The 16,737-nt window shown below is 42.7% G+C and overlaps 1 protein-coding gene across 3 annotated transcripts in view; it reads right to left on the bottom strand.

Annotated features, from left to right (window-relative positions):
* Nucleotides 1-16,737, bottom strand: part of LOC144332162 (uncharacterized) — a 402,040-nt gene that overhangs the window by 270,655 nt on the left and 114,648 nt on the right. The window contains exon 2 of one of the 3 annotated variants that reach the window (XR_013399944.1): nucleotides 14,518-14,649. The exons of the other annotated variants lie outside the window; for them this stretch is intronic. The gene's annotated coding sequence lies outside the window, so the exon portion shown is untranslated. The remainder of the gene's footprint in view (nucleotides 1-14,517; nucleotides 14,650-16,737) is intronic. 3 annotated transcript variants of the gene reach the window in all.

The following is a 16,737-nucleotide window of genomic DNA, read 5'->3' as shown; positions in this document are numbered from 1 at the left end:
ATAGTGCTCAATATATGCTTCCCTGCTAATTGCTCTTTACCATTCTCCCCTTCTACAACCCAAACTGATTCCCTCCCTGAAATCTGCCCTCCTGCTAGTGTTTCTCCTCTCAGTAGAAGCAACATCGTTCATTCAGTTACTCAGGCAAATGCCTTGGAATCATCCTGGATTCCTCTGTTCCTCATTCCCCACATCCAACACATCAGCAAATCCCAAGTCTCTTCCTTCAAAATATATCACGTCACTGACCCCACCTTACCACCTTTTTCTCAACAGCTAGACCAAGCCGCCATCATCAACCTCCGCCTGCAATGGTCTCTGCTGTAGTTTGAATGTATGTGTCCCTCCAAAATTCATATGCTGAAACTCACACACCAAGGTGATGGGTATTAGAGGTAGACCTTTTTGGGAAGTGATGAGGGCTCCACCCTCATGAATGGGATTAATGCCCTTGTAAAAGGGGCTTCAGAGAACTGCCTGGCCCTTTTTCCCCTTTCACCTTGTGGGAATGCAATAAGAAACATCATCTATGAAGCAGAAAGTGAGTCTTCACCAGACGCTAAATCTGCCAGTGCCTTGATCTTGGACTTCCTAGCCGTCAGAACTGTGAGAAATAAATCTCTGTTATTTATAAATTACCCAGCCTGTGGTATTTTGTTACAGCAGCAGGAACAGACCGAAATAGTTTCCTAATTGGGTTTCCTGCATCTTCTCTTGCCTCTTTCTGTTCTATTCTTTACACAGCAAATAGAATAATCTTTGTAAAACATAAAATACAGCATTCCACTCCCTGCTTCAAATCTCCCCAATGGCTTCTTACCACACTTAGGATAAAATCAAAGTCTTTAGTTGCCTGGAAGGCCAGACATGCCCTGGCCTCAGGCTATACTCTGGCTTCACTTTCTATCCCTTTTTTCTTTGATTGCTACACTCCAGCCACCTTCCCTAAAACCCACCAGGCACATTCCTGCTTCAAGGCCTTTGCTCATGAGGTTTCCTTTGCTTGGAAAGTCTTTCCCCACAGATATTCACATGGTGCATTCTCTCACTTCCTCAAGTGTATGATCAAGTGTTGCCTCCTCAGGGAATCCTTGCCTGATCATGCTACCAAAATAGTACGTATCACCACCTGACTTTGTGGCCACATCACTCTAATCTCTGTCTCCGTCTTTATATGACCCCTTCTCTTCTGCCTGTATCAAATCTCCCTCTGCCTCTCTCTTACAAGGACGCCTGTGTTTGGACTTAGGTCCCACCCAGATAATCCAGGATTACCTCCTCATCTCAACATCCTTAATCAAATCTGCAAAGACCCTTTATCTAAAAAGGTAACACTCACAGGTTCTGAGGATTAGGACATGGACTATCTCCTGAAGCCATTATTAGCCTGGCACAGTCCAGTTGTAAAATGTGTTTAATCTTTCCTGTTTATGACAACCTGTTCATTCTCACGATAGAGTTGTAGGATGGTCCTACCCACACAGATTTCTTCTCTCCTCTCCCCAGGACTCCCTCTTTTCCAGAGAAGCTGTAGTTTTCAGCCCAGCTTCTTTTTCTGACTCATCAGAAAGCACCTGGGAACCTGTGATGGATAGAAGGTTACATCACAAACTTTGGGTCTTGGGTTATGGGGCTGCCACTTGCTAGCTGGTGAATGTAGACAAGTCACTTACACTCCTTGAATCTCAGAGGTGAGGACTTAGTATGTGCCAAACTCTTTTCATGGATTGCCTCCTTAATCCTCCCAAAAACACAGTGAGTTAAGTGCCATTTCTAAATAATTCATTTATTTACATTTTCTATCAGCAACTACCTATTCCAGGTATAGTTCCAGCACTATAGATACAGCAATAAATAGGAAAATCTCTGCCCTCATGGAAATTACTTTCAAATGGTGAAGACAGATATCAGGGAAACAAAGATGACTACAGAGAGTGATAATGGCTATGAAGTCAATAATTTAATATAACAGTATTTAGACATGGTGGTAAGGAACTCCTTCAGATGGGGTTGCCTGGGGAGGCCTCTCCAAGGAAGTAGCATTTGACCTGAGACTTGAATAGTATGAGAAAACCATCATGCAAATATCTAGGAGAAGAACTTTCCAGGTGAAAACAAATTGATATATTCACAGAACAGAAGAAGCCATTTGCACTCCAGGAAACAAAGATGTCGACGTATTAAGCATCTTGCCTAAGATCACTGGGCTGATAAGTGGCAAAGTTGAGGCTTGAAGGCAGAAACTGTAATCCAAGAGCCTGCCCTATTCACCACCACACAAGATTATTCTTATCCCCCTTCCATGTATGTCTTGACAATTAAGTGAGAAGGAGAATTAATAATGGCACTGCTCAACTGATGTTAGTTGTCATCATAGTCCTTTCCTGAGTGACCTAGGGGTTCCAGAAGAGCTTCCAGACCAGTCCCTGGAGAACCAATGACCAGGAAGAGATGTCCACTGACCCGCCTGAAGCTCCAAGGATGGATGCCTCCAAGGAGGATGTCAAGGAGGAGCTACCACCTGGCCCTTCTAGTATAGCCACCCACCTGTTCAGAGCCCAGACTAGGGTGTACTCAGGGCACAAACATTAAGGAGGCACTCACTCTTCATGCTGCTTCTGAACTTGCACAAGCCTGAGAGTGAGGGCCTCCTTAAATCCTGCACCCTGGACACCTGGCTTGTCTTACCCTAGTCGCAGCCCTGCATCTGTGCCCCAAACCATTACCTATACAGAGCTCTTCAAAGAGCAAGAGATTGTCATTCTGATGGCCTTCCTCTGGCTTCCACTCCTCTCAGCTGTATCTATTAAGCCTAGATAACCCAGGGTACAGCCAGGTCTGCCCCTTCTACTCTGGGGCTGAAATCCCAGCATTTCCCATGCCCTAGCCCATCTCATCCAGGACAGAGTGCTGGCTCAGCAATTCCTCCATCCAGGTGGCTTCCACTGATCATGAGTTCACAAGGACTGTGAGTGTCCCTCAGGATGACAGCTGTTTTATCACTTGGTGTCACAGCATGAGCCAGGGAAGGAGGCAGATAAGACTGTAAAGTCATGTTTCCAGAAATGCCAACCAGCCATCTCTGACATCACACCTGGACCACCAGCTCCTTTGCCAACTTCCCCATTGTTTTATTATAATGAGCAACAAGCTCATTAATAACTCTCCCCCACTTCCTGAGTCCCAGCCACAGGGGGAACCAGCAGGTGCAAGGGGCTCACAATTAGTCCTTCATAATGCATGGTTGGCAATAAACCCACTCTGAAGCTGGAACAACCAGGATCCAGCTCCGTGCAGTGTCTGCAGCCACTGGAGTAATTAATGGCAGAGCCATAGGATAGAGAGTGAGTTAACTCTTATGAAGCCATCGAGCCTAGGAATCTTGGGAAATTGGAAACCTCAAGAAAATAAAGCATTTTGCATGCACTAGAAGAAAATGGCCAACATCTGGTCTCAGTCTTCCTGCCTGTACCTCTGATGTTACACCTGCACCATCATTACCACCTCTATGAAGACACCCTGAATCTTTGTGCTCTGCCCTGTCCTCTCACCCCTGCATTTCCACTGGCAGCCCAACTGGCTCAGATGAATGTAGGCATTGGGACCTTATCGGAAAAAGGCAACCTGAGGACCATGGGGAGATCATGAGGTTAGAAGTAAGTACTGTAAGGGAAAGTAAGTTCTTAAACTACAGCTGAGCAAAGGAGACCATCCAAGGGCACTAAGCAGGTGTGGAAATCATAAGTGTGTAATAAGCTCAACCTCCACAGTTGTGTGGTTTTCTCCAGCAAAGAATGGTAAAGGTTATGTAGGACTGCCAAGAGGGTATCACACAAAGGTCACAGGAGTGGTATACAACAATGAAGCCTAGATTTGGCATATTGGGGATTCGATCCAGGAAGGGCTTGTAGACTTAGAGTAGGGAAATAAATACCAATGGGGTTAGAGAAAGGTCAAAAAGGCAAGTCAACGAAAGTGAGAGAAAGGAGGAAGAAGGACAGCAGGGAAGGAGCTCTTAGAACCTAAGATTTCAGAGGCCAAGCATTCAAATGTAATGACTAGATCCAAACCACGGTCATGGGCTTGGGTAGTTGTCAACAGGACTGTCACATTGCGTAACTCCAGAAATACCATTCACATAAAATTCAAAGGAGTTGTGCAATATGGTGGCTGGTGGAGAGTAAGTACCAGTCATTGGAGATGGGGCAGCCAAGAAACTGTAAAGCAAGGGCATGGGAGGGGTGACCCTCAGGAGCACTGGAGATGCCCTGGATGATGGCGGGATGATTCAGGGTAGAGAGGAAGCCTGTGGTGTGGGAAAAATAGGACCTTGGCCCCAAGCAAGCCTGATCTCAAATCCAATTCCACCAATTACTTACTGTATGTCCCTGTAGCTATCTCTTAACTCCTCTTGGTTTCTGGTGTCATGTCTTTATAATGGAATCCAGAGTACTTAACTTCAGGGCGGTAATGAGAATTTTTAAAGATGGTTTATGTTCAGGAGGACACTATTCTGTGACTTCTTTGCAATCAGATCTGTTCCTCCCTCTTACCTAACTCTGCTCTCTATCAAAGAGAGCCAACCTCTGACTTGGCTTCAAGGTCAGCTGGCTTCCAGCAGGAGAGGGCCAATGGGAAGCCCTGTTGGGAGACTGGAAGGCAAGAGGAAGGAAAATTCTGGGTATTTTTTCATCACCTTCTTCCTCCCTCCCCAGGCAACATCTCTAGCAAGAGCAGAACCTCCTCAATGTTTTAAGCTCCTGTGGAACAGGACACTCGATATTTCAACTTCTGCCCCAAAGCTCTGATAAGCACATCTTTTCCTTTTACCTCTCTAGCCCTGGTGATGGTAGTGGCTTCCCACTTTGGAATAAAGTCTGGACGGCCTCATCCTCTCCTACTAAGCTTCTCAACTTTTCCATCACCTGTGTAATCAACTCCATAATTAAGTTCTCCCTTTTAAATATTTAAGTTGGTTTCTGTTGGACTTAACTGCTATAAGTTCCTAGTGTCATGCTTGGCACATAGGGGAAACGTAAATAGCTTTCAGTTATTTTATTTATGTTTAGATTAACATTATTAACATTTAGTTTTCCAAGAACTTTGAGAATGTGGTAATCATTCCACTGAAGATTGAGACCAGGATGGGAACAAGATGGCATAACTACTCACATGTGCTTCTAAGAATAGAGATGGCTGATGGACCATTACAGGGTATATTGTTCACTTGGGCCTCTAAATCTCACCTTCAAAACAGTGACTGAGTGCTTATCTTTATATCCCAGGGCCTGACACAGGCCCTGAAACGCAGCAATTCCCCAAAGTAATAGTTATTGAACTGACTTGAAATCTTTCTCATTGCGTAGTCAGAACAGCACTTATTTATGAGTCTGGAAAGCCCTGAGTTCAGGTTGCAGGGGCTCACCTGTGTGTGCACAGAAATTTTAGAAATCAGAAATAGATTAGGAGGGCCAAGGTTAGGGCAAGATGAGTGAGGCACTTTTCTCGGGTACAGAATTTAAAAGTGCACCAAGAAAACTCAGCAATCAGAATACATACTATATGACAACATTTTAAAATCATAATTAGTGCAAAAATCCATAATGAACAAAATATCAAAATTTGAATAAAGATAGGATTCATATTATGGATTTTTTTCTTTTTGTAGTACAGCTCAGCCCATGCTGACTAGAACTGAGTAGCTACTTTCGATAATTACTCCACTAGTACTTCAGGAGCCTGATGTCCCTGGGGTTAAGATCCAAGTCCCCCCAAACACACACACTGCTATCTATAGGCTCTGCAACAGGGTCTGGGTCTGCCTTATTCCCTGTTGTAACTTCAGCTTCTAAAACTGTGCCCAGCACATAGTGCAAATAAACATGTTAAATGAATTAATTAATTGAAGAACAAATTGTCTCCTCTGTATCCTTGGGATTCCAGTAGGATCACCAAGAATGTATTCTAACAATGTACCTTTAAAAAAAAATAGTCTAAACTCACTAGGAATCAAAGAAATGTAAATTGAAACAATGAAGTGCAATTTTTCACTGTTAGAATTAGCAAAGATTTAAGAGATTGACAATACCTTGTACTGACGTGGAAATCAAGAAAAGGATATTCCTATGCATTACTGCTAGGACTGAAAATTAATGCAGTGTTTCTGGACAGCAATTTGGCAATATGTAACAAAAGCCCTTGAAAAGTACATTTCTTTTGACGAGCAATCCTACTTCAAAGAATTATTCTAAGGAAATAATTAGGCAAGTGCCAGAAGATGCTTCTTCCAAGGAGTTTTATCACAGTATTGTTTATAACAGCAAGAGCTTGCAAACAGCCTAAAGGTCCAAAAGTATTGGACTTATTATTATTAAGAAATACTAATAAATTGATGCTTCATATGATGGAATACTATGCAGCTATTTAAAATAATGATATGGCCCCCTATTTACTTAAAATAGAAGGACATTTATGATGTGTTAAATGAGATAAAAGATAAAGCAATTAGTGTAATCACCAATTTTAAAGTATACATGGAGAATGTTTAGAAGGTTGAATATGAATGGTGGTTATCTCTAAGTAGCAGAATATCAGATAATTTTAATTTTTTTTTGAGACAGGTCTTACTCTCATACCCAGGCTGGAGTGCAGTGGCCCCATGATCACGGCTCACTGCAGCCTCGACCTCCCCAGGCTCTGGTGATCCTCCTGCCTCAGCCTCTGAGCAGCTGGGACTACAGGCATGCACCACCACACCCAGCTGATTTTTCCCTTTTTTGGAGAGACTAGGTTTTGTCACGTTGCCCAGGCTGGTCTCAAACCCCTCAGCTCAAGCAATTTGTTCACCTTGGTCTCCCAAAGTGCTGGGATTACAGGCGTGAGTCACCATGCCAAGCCTAGATGATTTTAATTTTTTAATCTTTATCTGAATTATCTAAATTTTATACAATGATCATCTATAACCTGTGTAACTCTGAGAAATAAAAAGTGATCTATTCTGGGTTTGTGCATTTTGCTGGATGAAATTCCCAGCAGGAGCAAGTTAAATCTCCATTATCACCCTCACCTACTTTGGGGCTTCCTTTGTCATCTGAATAAGGTCATAAAATATTATGCCGATTCTTCTCCACTTATGAGAGTCTATTTGCCCTCCCTTGGCCAATACCCCAATGCCTGGCAGAAATGTCTCTGAGATTGGGTCACCTTTCTGGCACACTCAAATTACTCATGGAGCAAAGGTCCCAAATGTCACCTTTTTTCAACCCAAAAGGTTAATCCTGTTGACTGACTGAAGATAAACCTAACACGTCCCAGGCCAGTTTTGCCATTTGTGAAATGAGGATGAGCATTTACCATACAGGTGGACCAAAAGGCAAAACTGGTGTCCAGCAAAATAAGCCACGTCATGCTGCAGTAGCAACCCCAAAATTTCGGGGTTGAAACAACAGCTTCATGTCTTACTACACAGCACATCTGTTACAGGTCTGCTGGGGCTCTGCTGCATCTTTTCCTCCTTCAAAGACCCAGGCTGAGGAAGACTTCACCTGCAGGATTTCCCTTTGCCAAAGCAGGGGAAAGAAAACATGGCACCTAATACACTAGCTCTTAAAACTTCCACCTAAAAATGGTCCATGTCACTATTTTCTCATCTCATTGGCCAAAACAAGCCACGTGGCACACCTGGACTAAAAGATAAAGAGAAATTCAATCCCATCATGTGTCTAAGAGACCAAAAAGAGAAAGGGAAATTCAATCCTATCATGTGTCTAAGAGACCAAAACCCAGAAATATTGGTGAATAGCAAAAATAACTCCCATAGTAGACATTTATAAGTATTTTTTGCATAAGAGGAAATATTTACTTCAAACCCCAGACTCTAAGGCAAAGAGCACTATGATGTCTAAGGCATTGTGCTAGGTAAAACTTACAGTGGGAAATCAATTTAAGTATTGTTTACCAAAGTCACACAGCTAGTAAGGGCTAGATTCAGGATTTAATTCGGCAAATTACGCCTTATTTATCATGTCTATGCCTATTTATGCTATTCCAAGGTTACTTAACTTCTGCCAGCCTATTTCTTCCTCATTTTCCAGAAGCAAGTAATATTGACTGTTTGGGGACTTTTCTACCAGAGTGATGTACTCTCCCTGCAATGGTAGGCATAAAGGATATGTGAGATGGGGCAATGTGTATTGTACAAGGTCTGATCAAAGACAGTGCCTGGAGAAGCCAAGGAGCAAGTTGTCTCCTCTGTTCACAATATGGGGCACTGGGGGTGTCCATTGAATTCTGCAAGATATACCTTATCTCGGGGCTAAAATGAAGGCCACTCAGTTACCAGAGAGCACGTGTCCCCTTACTCAATTATTGGAAGACACATGTCCACTCACTCTGTTATTAGAGGATATGTGTCACTATCCAAATATGGCAGACAAGTCTTGACACATTCATCAGCCTCTCCTCACCACCACACACATGCACCATGCATACATACATGCACCATGTGCATATACATGAGCTGTCACCTTAGACAGCTCATACCCACTTGCAATGATGTCATAAACACACATACTGAGACTGTGCTACATGTGGCACCAACTCATGCAATATCCATATTTGCTTCATCTATTCACATGATTTATGATCATCCATATGTGTATATATTTTGCTCAACCATATGAAATTGCTCTTTTATTGACAATTTCATTTGGCTCAAACTAATGTATATACAATTACATAAAATCACAGCTATTTCATGAATGTACACACAACCACACATCTACACACACACAGCTCATACTCACAACATACACACACACAGAACATATGCATGCACCACCACATGTGCAACTTGCTTCTCATCCCCCATCTATTGCCTGACCCAGGTGCAGGCTCCATGGTAATGAGTTCCATCATTGTCATTGTCAAGGCTGCTATTAAAGCTCAGCTCCAACCATCCAAGAAATCAGTCACTGGGGCTTGGCCTCTGTGGCCCTAGCCTCACCCAGCAGCTGTGCTCAATGTCTCTCCCTACCCTGCCCCATCCACTTAGCCTTGTTTTTAACCCTAAATACCCCTTTCTTTGCTCCCTGTGCTAGTTCATTCTCACGCTGCTGTAGGAAACTGCCCATGACTGGGTAATTTATAAAAGAAAGAGGTTTAATTCATTCACAGTTCTACAGGGCTGGGGAACCCTCAGAAAACTTACAATCATGGTGGAAGGCACCTCTTCACAGGGCAGGAGAGAGAAGAGTGAGAACCATATGAAGGGGGAAGCCCCTTACAGAACCATTAGATATCATGAAAATTTATTCACTATCATGAGGATAGCATGGGGAAAATGTTCCCTTGATTCAATTACCTCCCACCGGGCCCCTCCCACCACACGTGGGGATTATGGGAGCTACAATTCAACATGAGATTTAGGCGGGGACACAGCCAACCCACATCACTCCCCATCACTCTTGCACAGCCTGCTGCCAACCAGCTGAAAGGCTGCCTAGAAGTTATGGAGCCTTACTCTCTGTCTTAGACACTCCAGCTCTATCCTAAAATTCTACACAAACATGGGGGCTAGAGGGTGGGAGGATGACCATCAAAGACAGAGAAGGCCCCTAGGGCTTAGGGATGCCAAAGGTGAGGATATTTATTGAGCTCCAACTCTATCAGACTCTGTACTAGGCACTAAGGATGTTGTAATGAACAAAAGCAGATCGAATCCCTGCTTACATAGTTCTCACATTCAAGGGCAGAGAGAGACAAATTTTTTTTAAGTAGAAATAAACATAAAAAATTCCAACTCTAAACAGTGGTATGGAGAAGAGGTATATATGCCTCAGGTTCTTCATCTGTACAATGGGATAATAATAGTACCAACCTCATAGGATCGATGTGAGGATTAAATGAAATAACATGTGTAAAGTTCTTATAATGGGCCTTGATGCACAGTAAGTGCTATATATTGTTAGCTCTTTTATTATAGCTAGATTATTCTATATGAAGGGAATTAAGTTAATCAGAGAGATTAATAAAGGCTTATACATGAAAGCTACAGCTCAGCTGATACCTGAGGATGAGTAGGAATCAAGGAGATGAAGAAAAGAGGGCATGTCATGTGCAAAGTCCCTGTAGCAGGAGACATTAACTGATAGAGGCTCATGTAGTTTCAGTGCAAACGGAGAGGTGGTGGTCATTTGGCATGAGACTGGACAGGCTGACAGCAGACTGTGCAGGGCATTGAAAGCCATAGCAAGAAGTCAACATTTGTAGAACATAAGTTAACTGCAATAGGAGGCCTTCGCAGAGTTACAGACAGAATAATGTGGTTTGCATTTGCATTTTGAAAGACCACTCCTGCTGAAATGTAGACAATAGATTGAAAGAGGACTACATCAGTCACCAATGGGACACCTTATAGGACAACCCAAGCTGTGCAATGCAAGTGGGCCAATGTTAAAAATTCACTGACATGAGTTAATCCCAGGATTAACTCACTGGCAGAGGGACTTTTGCAGTATAGAGGAGAACAGCAAGGCTGCGTCTCTAACCATTGGGGAATGAAGTCCAGGATGGGAGCATATAGGGAGAGGTGACTTTCGGTCCATCACATACGCAGCAAAGTCATAACTGCAAGACTTGAGTATATTTGGAGCAGGATTCAGAAAGCAGGTGGAAATGAAAGTCCCGGGTTCTTGTTCTTGGGGAAAGAATTACTGGAAAGAATAGATGTCAGGTCTCCAGTCACAGAATCAGGAAAACATGACAGAAACCTGCATCATCCAATATTCCCCTGAGGATGACCAGTATCTTTCATCTCACAAGCATGCTCTAGTTGGTTGGGAGAGGCTGCCTGGAGTTCTACGTTGAGAAAAATTCTGAAGTCAAGTCTAGCGTTAGTAAGAAAAAGTGTTATGATTTATTAACATGCCTATCTTGGGCACAGAAGGTAGGAACTAGTGGGACATGTATCATGGGTTTACCACCCCTGAACTATGAATGTATTCATCCAAACTCTCGTGGTTGTGAGTGACAGAAACCCAATTCAAAATAGCTTAAGCAAACAATTAAAAAAGAAACATACCGTCTCATATAACTGGGAAGTCTAAGTCTGAGATACAGCAGAATTCAAGTGATGCTGCTGTCAGAACTTTATCCCACCCTCTCAGTCTCTTGACTTTGCTCACCACTTCTTGATTGTGTCATTAGGTAGGTTACCCTCTCCTAAGGGTGACCAAGCCAGCCTGTCTGTCCTTAAGGCTATATTCCAAACGAGTCAATGTCATTTTTTATAATACAGCAAGCAAAAGTCCCAGCAAAGGCTCTGATTGGCCTGGCCTGACTTATATGCCCACCCATGGGTGGCAATGGTGTAAAGCTTCCTAAATGCCATATTTGGAAAGTTCAGTTTCCTGACCAAGATGTTTATAGACAAAGGGCTCAGTAGTTCCTAAAATAATCAAAGCTGGACAGACAGAAAGAAAAGGTATGTCCATACAGGGCTTATGTGGCAATGAGGCTAATTCCAGGCTCATCCACTGAACGTGCCCACGAGTTCCTTCCTTTGGTGCCTGTGCAGCTAATAGAAGTTTTGCACATCTCAGGCTGATGGAGACAGTGACTGTCACCAAGGCTTAATGGGCATGATAGTCAAAGGAGGATATAGAGCTGAGAAGCTAATAGAAAAAGACTGAAAGCCAGAAAACAGAATCCTAGCATGTCACCAAACCAAGAGCATCAGAAGCGGATATAGTAAGGGCAGCTTGGAATAAGAACAGGGAGAGAGAAAAGCAGAGGCCAGTGGATTAGGGAGGAGGTAGGTGGGCAGTTTTGGTGACCTCCTGGGAGAGGCCTTGCTCTCTCTTTATCTACCACACTGTCTCCAAGGCATTATTCCATCAGTCCGCCCATCTTCCAGGATCTTCAGCCTCTCCCACCACGTTGGCTCCTTCCTCTAAAAATATAAAACAGACTCAAGTCCCATCATACTCAAAAAAACAAAAGCCCTTCCCTGATTCTGCATGTTCTTTAATCTACAGTAGCATTTCCTGAGGTATGTGAAGTGTGTTCTACAGCAACACTATTCCTGGTGTGTGATCCACAGACATTTGCCAGTCCACAAACTGGCTCCTGATCTGTAGCAAGTAAGAAACAAAATTGAGAGCAGCTGTTTAGGAACCATAATAACAATTTGACAGAGTAACTTTATGTCTGTTGAATCTAATAATAAAAAGTAGGCCTGTATTTTGTGTCTTTTTCATTTCTTCAATAACTCATTTTTGTTGTATTTTACAAAAGTGTCAGTCTGCAATAGGTTGAAAATTTAAAACACACACACGTGCACTGATTTTAACACAGGTTTGAGAAATACTGTTTTACAAAATTAGTGTTCAATTTAAAAATAAAATAAGAATGAGATAATTAAGAGTAAATATGGGAATGGAAGTCAGTACAAAGGAAGACATTTTTAAGTTTCATAATCCAAAATAAGTGGTGTATTCCTCCCTCAGGCTGAAAAAGCACATCAATTTATCAAAGGCATTGTCTGCAGCCATATCTTGGAACTCTAAGGTTTGAAAAGAGCTTTTAGGCTGCAAGACCAATATCCACCAGCTTATTTTCCCAGCATGTTCCTGGCATTTAGTAGGTATTCAATTATTATTGGTTTGAGTAAACTCGTTATCCAGATTGGTTCCTGTTCCAGTTATTCATTTCTGCATAACCAACCACCTCAAAACTTAGTAGTTCAGCATAGCAATTTATCATTCCCTCTCATTTTTCTATGGATTGACTGGGCTCAGCTGGGCAGTTCCTACTTGGGGTCTCTCATGCAGTTGCAGTTACATGGTGGCTGGGACTATGGCCATCTGAAAGGTCAACTGAGCTGGACATCCAAGATGACCTCTTCACTCATGTTTGGCACTTCAGTTGGAATGGCTAGAATAGATGGTAACTGGCCAAGCATCCCTCTCTACATGGTCTCTCCAGGTGGTTAGCTTGGTCCTCCTCATAGCATGGCAGTCTCAGGGTAATTGAATGTCTTATATATTATTTGGCTTTCCCCAGTGCAAGTTAAAAAAAAAAAAAAAAAAAAAAAAAAAAAAAAAAAAGGTAGAAGGATCTCCAGTTCTCTTAAAGGCCAGCAAGGCACAGAACCAGCACAGAGCCAATGCAAGCTTTGCAGGGCTCAGGCTAGTGGAGGCAGTGAGTCTCACCAAGGCTTCAGGGGCACCACAGTTGAAGGAGGATATAGAGCTGAGACACTAACAGAAAGAGACTGAAGGCCAGAAAATAGAATACTAGCATGTCACCAAACCAAGGGGATCAGAGGCAGATATGGCAAGGGCAGGTTGGAATAAGAACAGGGAGAGAGAAGAGCAGAGGCCAGTGGCCAATCATATTCTATTGGTTGAAGTAAACATGAGGCCAGCCACTCCATCTCTCAGTGGGAGAATAACAAATAATTTGCAGTTATCGTTGTCCAATACTGTCTCCCTGGCAATACTGCAACCCCTAAGTGATAGATATCAAGAAGAACAACCTTTAATATTATTTTTCATTATAATAATTCTCACCATCACTTACTAGGTCCCTGACTTGCTATGCTCGGCCCTTTATATCTATTACTCCACTAAATTCTCACAACAATTATTTTTATTGTATAGAAAATGAAGCTGAGGTTCAGAGAGGTTAAATGACTTACCCAAGGTTATACAGAGAGTAAGTGACGGGAATGGGACACAAAACCAAAGCTACAGTCTTGTAGCTTTGTAAGCTTTAGAGCTCACAGTCTTGACTACTGACTTGTCCATTGACTCAGCACCTCTGATTCATCTCAATTATTATCACCCCAAATATTGTTTGGTTTGCCCTTGATTCACCTCTAGAAGATTCACCTGGCCTGCCTAGCTTTCCAACAAGAAACAAACCTGCCAATAGCTCCTCCCCACATTTCTTTTTTTTTTAAATAATGCCCTGTCCATCAGCAATGAGTTAGGAATGACCTCGTAGCTCAAGAACTGCAAGTCATATTTCTACAGGGACCTATGAGGGGCTGCCAAAGTGCCTCTCAGCCCTGGCCAGAGTGAGCAGGTAATTAGATTGAATCCACTATTTGGCTCAGTTTCTTTTCCAAGCAAGTTGGCTATTAAGCAATCCATTCTTCAGGCACTCATACATCACCTGAGAACACTAGGCCATGATGGATGAGCTGAGCCATCAGCAAGGCCCACGATGGATGGCTGTCATTCATCACCGTGGGGAGCCAAAGGAGTCATGAGTTACTCAGGCTGTGGCACCTTCCAGCCCCTTTGGGGACAGAGCCAGGAGGACAGAGGCTGGGAGTGGGGGTGCAGAGCTGGGAAGACTTCTCTGGGAGATGTGTCAGCAACCATAGGAACATTCTGTCTGAGCCACACCAAAGTAACGAAATGTTTAATGTGGTTTGTTGCTGGAACAAGGAGCTCATAAGAAAAGGAGAATGTAATAGATAAGATCATGGACTTTGGAAATTGTACTTGCCTGATACATGTCTTTGTTCTGCAAGCTTGAGCAAAGGATTTGCCTCTCAGAAGTTCAGTTTCCTCATCTCATTCCAGGTGCTCCTTCACATTTCTCAACCTCTCGTAGTTAGGCTGGGCCATGTGACAAGTTCTGGTTAATGAAATATATGTGCAAGTAACAGTTGTCACATCTGAATGATGCACTAAAAAGTTCCCACAAGACTCTCCAACCTCTCTCTTCCCCTGCCACAATAACCAAGAGGTCTCATGCTAAGATATCAGAGTTGCAGAATAAAAATAGCCTGGATGGCTGATCACCTGGAAGGTGAATGCGCTGGAGGGCTGCACAGACCCACAGCTGACATTGAGTCAGCAAGAGATAAACCTTCATTAGGCTAAGCCATTCAGTTCATTGTTTGTTACTGCAGCATAAACTAGATGTGTCTGGCTGTTTTGGCTTGCTATAAAGAAATACCTGAGACTGGACAATTTATAAAGAAAAGAGGTTTAATTGGCTCACAGTTCTGCAGACTTTACAGGAAGCATGGTGTTAGCTTCTGGGGAGACATGAGGAAGCTTACAATCATGGCAGACGGCAAAGGAGGAGCAGCCACATCACATGGCAAAAGCAGAAGCAAGAGAAAGAGTTGCAAGCGTGTAGGTATCACACACTTTTAAACGACCAGATCTCATATGAGCTCAGAACAAGAGTTCACTTATCACGAAAGAGATGACCCAAACTATTCAAGAGGGATCTGTGCCCATGATCCAAACATCTCTCACCAGGCTCCACCCTCCAACATTGGGGATTACAATTCAACATGAGATTTGGTGGGGATACATATTCAAATTATATTACTAGCCTACTCTGGCAAATACTCCCTACCAGGGGTTGGCAAACAGCCAGATAACAATAGGTTTTGGGGGCCAGGTGTTTCATAATCTTCTTCATTTTGTTTACAACTCTTTTAAAATGTGAAAAAGCACTGTTAGCTTGCAGACCTTATAAAATAAGCCACAGGCTGGATTTGGTCTACAGGTTGCAGTTTGTGAACCCCAGCCCTAAATCATAAGCTTGTTGTTAAAATTAAATGAGATGATGAACACATGCATTTTTTTTAATGTTAGCTGCTACTATCTTTAACAGTGGTAATAGCTATGGTAAATAGTAATATTTATAACTATGCCAGGAACTCCTGTAGGCATTAGTGCTTGTGCAATGAACAAATCATTATGAAGCTTCTATTGGGGAGGGGGTGGTTATTGTTGTTGTTATGGTGACGTCAGTGGTGGCGATGATAGCAAAGGTTATAGGATATTGTAAAAGTTTAATCCAATTCACGGGGCCTTGTTTCTGTTATGATTTGGGACAACCATCATGGCTGGAGCCTGAAAGAGGCATCCTCTCTGCCCAAGTCCCATGGTTTCCAGGGACAAAATCATCAGGCCATCCCACATAGCCCTTGTACCATAATAATGATCATCATAATATTTGACTAGCCCAAGTTGTCACTGAACCGTGTCCAATGTTAATATCCTCCCTGCCACATGCAACCCCAAAACAGTGTTCCAAAAGGCCCCTTTAGCTTCAGAGTGGTCAAAGCTGCCTTGCTCATCCATGTGCAGACCCCTGGTTTGGATGATATGCATGCCCAAGATTTGCTGGGGTCAAGATAAAGCCCTCCCTAATGTGTATGGCTTTGAGATGTAGCTTCAGAGTTTCTGTAGTAATTTACAACCTATATTTATTGAGAGCCTGTTATATGGTGGAAACTATCCTATATAATTTATTGACTCATTTGATGTGAACCCAAATGATACTGAGGGTCAGAGAGGTGATAAACCTTGCCCAACACTACTGTTGACTGTGGCCAAGGCATGAAAGTGACAATCTTGCTGATTCCAAAATCATTGTGTTCTGCCTGCTACACCACACTGCCTTTTTACAGAGGAAGGACTCATCAACTGTGCATTACAGAAACCTGCACCAAAGAAGCAGAGTTGTTTTTGCTAATCCTGTTTTAAAAAAAAAAAAAAAAAAGAATGCCCTTGGGATTTTGATGAGGCTAGCATTGAATCTACAGACCACCTTGGGCAGTATGAACATTCTTAATAATAGTAAGTCTTCCAATTTATGAACATGGGATGTCTTTTCATTTATTTGTGTCTTGTTTTATTTCTTTCACTGATGTTTTATAGTTTTCAGTGTACACGTCTTTTACCTCCCTGGTTACGTCTA

The sequence above is a fragment of the Macaca mulatta genome, chromosome 10, assembly GCF_049350105.2.
Source record: "Macaca mulatta isolate MMU2019108-1 chromosome 10, T2T-MMU8v2.0, whole genome shotgun sequence".
Lineage (NCBI taxonomy): Eukaryota > Metazoa > Chordata > Mammalia > Primates > Cercopithecidae > Macaca > Macaca mulatta.
Note: the sequence above shows the minus strand (reverse complement) of the source record. Positions and strands in the feature narration are given on the sequence as shown.